Source organism: Pinus tabuliformis, chromosome 9 (genome assembly GCF_031772625.1).
Source record: "Pinus tabuliformis cultivar Carrire ecotype Pingquan chromosome 9, CPIR1, whole genome shotgun sequence".
In the NCBI taxonomy this organism is placed as follows: Eukaryota; Viridiplantae; Streptophyta; class Pinopsida; order Pinales; family Pinaceae; genus Pinus; species Pinus tabuliformis.
The window spans coordinates 1,426,064,080-1,426,069,744 of NC_142307.1; the positions used below are offsets into that span (position 1 = coordinate 1,426,064,080).

Below are 5,665 nucleotides of genomic sequence, written 5' to 3' on the forward strand. Positions count from 1 at the left end.
ACAACACTAAATATAACACATTATAACACAATACAACACAACATAAATAATACAAATTTAGAATTATAAATGAAAGTATTAAATGTTGATGTTTATGAAATAATAAATTGTGAAGTATATGCCCTTGTTTATGAAATGGTATATTTTAAAATGTACTTGTATAAATGTTTATGGGTATGCAATAATAAATTTTGAAGAGTGGTTGTATAAATATTTAAATGTTGAAGTATATTATTTTTTGTTTATAAAATATTAAATGTTGATTTAATTGAAAAAATGTAGTAAAAGAAAACATTTATTGTAAAGTTGGTTTTTTATAAATTATAATAAACAAAATCAACAAATTATAAGTTTTATATCTAATATATGTGTCATTTTTTTGTTGAACTTATGAATACACTTGTTTGTGTGTAACCAATACACACAAAAACACTACACATCACAACACTACATATAACACATTACAACACAACACAACACTAACACAATACAACACAACACAACACAACACAGATAATACAAATTTAGAATTATAGATATAAATATTAAATGTTGATGTTTATGAAATAATAAATTTTGAGGTGTATGTCCCTATTTATGGATTTGTAATGTACTTCTATAAATATTAAATGTTGATGGGTATGAAACAATAAAGTTTGAAGTATATGTGTATAAATATTTAAATGTTGTGAAGTAAATGTTTTTTAGTTTATGAAATATTTAATGTTGATGGGTATGAAATAATAAATTTTTATCTTTATGAAAATACTATGTTTTGAAATATGAAATAGTGTTAAATTTGTAAAATATGGATTGGAGAATAACATTGATTTTGCTTTCTTTCTTCTTCTTTATTTGTAATGGTTTTTATCATAAAATTTATTATTTATGAACCATATTTAAAAATAAAAAATATGAAACAATAACAATAACATAATAGAAAAAGGCACTGCTCCAAAACAACTTTGGTGTGGCTAGGGAAATAATAAAAAGAAACCATAATCAAAGGGAGACACTCCTCCAAGATAGCTTTGGCCATGGCTATCCTTGAAGGTTGTGAGAAGGGATGAATCCCTTCCCAAAAGAAATAAAATTATATTAATATATGTTTTTTTGGTATGCCTATGATGACAATTACAAAACTATTACTACATGCATATTTATTGAAGATTGCCCAAAACTCTGATACTCCATATACATTCCTGGTAGTACTCTTTGTCAAAATAAATCTTCAAGCTATGGTCATCCATCTCAAAAGCCTCCATGTACCTATTTCACACACTAAAAAACAATAAATTTATTTTCAAATAATAACTAATGGAAAAAAGATATTCATCAGTGAAAAGATATTTGAAAACAAGGATGATGTTTAAATTAGATAACCAATGTTAGATATTCAAAAAAAACATTAAATATAGAATCAAAATAAATATGATGATAAAAGATATCCATTACTGGAATGGATATTTGAAAACAAGGATGATATTAAATTAGATAAACCATTCCAAAATGATATTCAAATTAGATAAACAATGTTATTTAAAAACAGCGATGATATTAAAATTAGACCAGCAATCACAGAAACAGCAACAAAGACCAACAATAACAAAAACACCATCATTGAGCATACTGCGTTTGGGTTGTCAGGAATGTGAAGTGTCAAGCAGGAATTAGGGTGCATGGAACCCAACCAAATTGAGAGAAGCCTTAACTATGGTGCGTTGATTGCAAGTCATTTAACATACAAGGGGCCAAAGTCCAAATAGTCACATGTTCCGCTGCCTGCGAAGGAAGCTGGAACAGACTAGATATGGATTACGTTGATCTTGGTTAACAAGAGCTTATAGGAGCTAAAGTTCCCATAGTAGTAAGTTACGCAAGTATGGATGCTGAAGTATTTCAATGTAGGTAGATATGCTCTTAAATTTAACTTATCACATATGCAGAGACATAGTTGAACATTCCTAATTTTCTAAATTCCATCTAAACAGACATGGTTTTCATCCAAACTGATTGCTCAGACTACACTATACTATCAAAAAGCCAAGCCTCTAACTGATTGCTCAGACTACACTATACTGATTTTTCGTCCAAGCCTCTAACTGATTGTTCCGATTTCTATCAAAAGCCAAGGCTCTTCTCTAACTGATTGTTCCCATTTCTATCAAAAGCCAAGACTCATTTATTGGTATGTTGTTGAAACCGTTCTTGGAGAATTAAATTGTTGAAGAAACGAAGAGTTAGTTGAAGCAATATTTGCTAATGAAGAAAAAACACAAATAAATATCAAAATATTCATCGATTGAAATAACAAAAATTAAATAAGGTAGACCTTCCCCTGCTATTGATTCAATAGCAACTCATCCATTCATCCCTCCCTGTTGTGCAGGGAGCTGCGGATTCAGTGCAGGCTATCATTCATCCCTCACTGTTGTGCAGGGAGCTGCGGATTCAGTGCAGGCTATCATTCATCCCTCACTGTTGTGCAAGGAGCTGCGGATCACTGCAAAAGTAATTGCCCGCAGATGCAACATTCTAAGGGAAATTAGACAGATGCAACATTCGAAGGGAAATTGCCCGCAGTATTTTCCCAGGTTTTGTTGCACAGAGTGTAGCGTTTGAAATTCAAAAAATATGGAGTGGGAAGGAATGCATGACATATAGAAAAGAAAAGTTCATAGGTTTATAAACTGCGTAGAGAACCCACCCTTTGATATGAATGGAGTTCAGCGACTATATGGGTAGGCAGGCTACTTCCAGGAACATATCGGAGGTCGATGGCCGTTGGGTTTGGTTAACCCAACAGTAGGCTATTTCCCCGAATAAATCGGACGCTGATGGCCGATGGGTGGGTTTGGTTAATTTAAATTGGGTTAAATATTAAAACATAAAATAAAAATAAACCCATAGAAGGTGAGAGCCAGGGGACAATTCTTTCGAAAGTCTGAGTACGGGAGTGTTTTTTTAGCCAAAAGCATCAAAACACTTGGAATCTCAGTTGAGGTGAGGAGGTTTTGCGTTTCCCAGGTTTTGTTTTGTTGCACACAGAGCAAGGAATTAGGATCCTATGAGTATGGGTTTATTGGTTTTGTTAATCAGGAAAAACCTAATATGAATTTGTTAACGAAAATTCTCCAAATCTGTCCATGGAATTATAATATATTTCGGGCAACAAAAAACCATAAACCCTTAAGAGAAAGTATGATGCACAAATATCTTAAAGATACCCATCAAACAATTTCTGCAAAAATCCCAAACAAAAAATCGAAAGCTAAACCTGAAAGAAGCCCCAAACAAAAAAAAAAAAAAACTCACCTGTAATTATGAAAATCCAAACGGGGCTACAGTGATCCTGAGTAAAGCCTGTGGAGCTGCGATTCTGCCTGCACTCAGGGACTAAACAACTGAGAATATGAACATTAACAAAATATAGCCCTAACACAAATAGAAGCTAAATCTGAAAGAAACCCTAAACAAAAATTTAAAATAAAACTCACCTCTAATTATCGAAATCCAGACTGGCTACAGCAGTTATCGTGAGCAGCATCTGGCGCTGTGATTCTGCCTGCACTCCAGGACCAAACAACTGAGAATGTTAACATAGCCAAATAGAATAAAAGTATTATTAATAAAATGTTTCAAAAATTCAAATACAATCATTTAAGGCCTTAAATAACAAATACAGCCGTCCACATCCACCATTACCCACCCACAGCATCATTCGTGGCCAGCCTCTCACCCAGAACGAGAACCAAAAGAGAAAAACCCATCAGAAAACGACCAGCCAACCTCTCACCCAGAACCAGAACCAAAAGAGAAAAAACCATCCAAAAAAAACTTAACACACAAAGAATAAATTAACCCAAAAAAAAACGCAGACACACAATAGCTGATAAGCATGGCCATGCTTGAAACATAAAGCAAAAACAAAAACAAAATACCAATCTCCTTCCTGTCACTCACTTCTCCCTTCTCTGTGCCCACAAGCACCCACCATCACCATTCTCCAGTATCCACTCTGCCAAGAAACACCCTCCATTCTCCAAAATCCTCCTTGCTGCAATATCTTCCCACCCAAGCAAGAAAGACTACACTCTGCAGTCTCTGATATACAATTTCAAATGCCCTAAATATTACGATTTTGAATTTCAAATGGCGCTACAGCTAGCCCAACCTGCCCCCCTCAACGGATACATTTCACGCTGCCCAATGTGGTCGTTGACAGCTGGCCCAGGTTGCTTTCATGGCATCCAGAATGTGGCCGTTTACACCTGGCCCACTCTCACCCCTGAATCGTGACATCGCCGCCAGACCACCAAATCACTGAAACATTAATTATTATTTAACATAATTACGCGGAAGGCGTTCTTTAAGGGGAATTCATTGAGCGGAGCGGCTTTCGTCGTCTGTTCAGATCAGATCAAATCATAAAATTGTATTGAAGCAGTTTTGATCCACTGAACTGTAATCTTGACACGTGACACTGACATCTCTCAATTTTAGCGTCCAATTACATTGTAATAGGTGTCTTGCACTCCACGCAAAGCTTTTCTGTTTCAGCAGCCAGCCAGCGGTTAAGCAGTTTTGTCCCAGGGTTCAAAACCGTCACTCCAACTGCAGGCGGTTTTAATGCCAATGTACGAATCTACCTTATTGGCGATCAACCATACCAAGCTACCTATCGACGGAGGAATGCAGCGGGATTATCGACTGAGAATTTTAAGATTTTAGATGCGTTTAGGAAGCGAACATTGATAAAAATATTAGCATAATTAAATTATTATATATTATTTTAAGTTTTTTTTTGAGAAAAATGATATGTATTATGAGAGAGTGTGTGATAAGAGTTAGGTGTGAAAGGTATGATTAAGATATTGCTACTAAATATGTATTAGGAAAGTGTATGATGATAATATTAGGTCAAACTAATAAGTATTAAAAGGCTTGGAAATTATGATAATATAGATCTTAAAAAAAATTACATTCTAAAAACTGAAAACAAAAAATCAATTAGAGTTCTATCATCATTTAAATAATTATTTAATTTTTCACTTAATTTACTAGTTTTGAATAATATATTTTGGGGTCACTTAAATATATTATATTTAAGCAATGTCAATATACATACATTACATGTGGTTATTTAATTTAATAAAATTTAAAATTATCATATCTATTAAATATATTTAATTGTATAACTAATATATTAATGTATATGTGTAACGAAAAAAGTTAGAATTATTCATCACATATTTATAAGGTTTTCAATTATTCTAAATAGCTACATTAAAATAAAATTAACAAATTTTTATTTAGTTTTTTAAGATATTTTATTTACTTATATTAATTGAAAATAAAATTAACATTAAAATACATATAATTTTTATACACATTATATGAACATTAAATCAATTATTACAAAAGAAATAGATGGAAAAATAAAAATAGAAACATTATTTTTTTGATATTATTATTTTTTTTTTCTTCCAAAGTGGAAAAACCTATCAACTCAAGTGTCAAACCAACAGTGAGGAAAACCATCTCTGGCTGCTATCCGCGAGTGTCAGCTTGACTCATCACTGTTAAATAGGAAAACCATGCCTCCTGTAATAACCTGTTGGTGGTCCGTAACGGAGCAGGCTTCCACTCCTCCACTCCTGCTAGA

General features: G+C 33.0%; 1 long non-coding RNA gene across 2 annotated transcripts; it reads right to left on the reverse strand.

Annotated features, from left to right (window-relative positions):
• Positions 1 to 1,045: 1,045 nt before the first annotated feature.
• On the reverse strand, positions 1,046 to 4,090 carry LOC149153899 (uncharacterized). Of its 2 annotated transcripts, none has more exons than XR_016263798.1 (4): positions 3,964 to 4,090; positions 3,498 to 3,565; positions 3,316 to 3,383; positions 1,046 to 1,269 (listed from the first exon to the last, which is right to left on the reverse strand). It is a non-coding gene; the product is annotated as an uncharacterized LOC149153899 (long non-coding RNA). The 2 variants fall into 2 exon arrangements; XR_016263797.1 differs by having other exon boundaries at positions 1,046 to 1,281.
• Between the last annotated feature and the right edge of the window lie 1,575 nt (positions 4,091 to 5,665).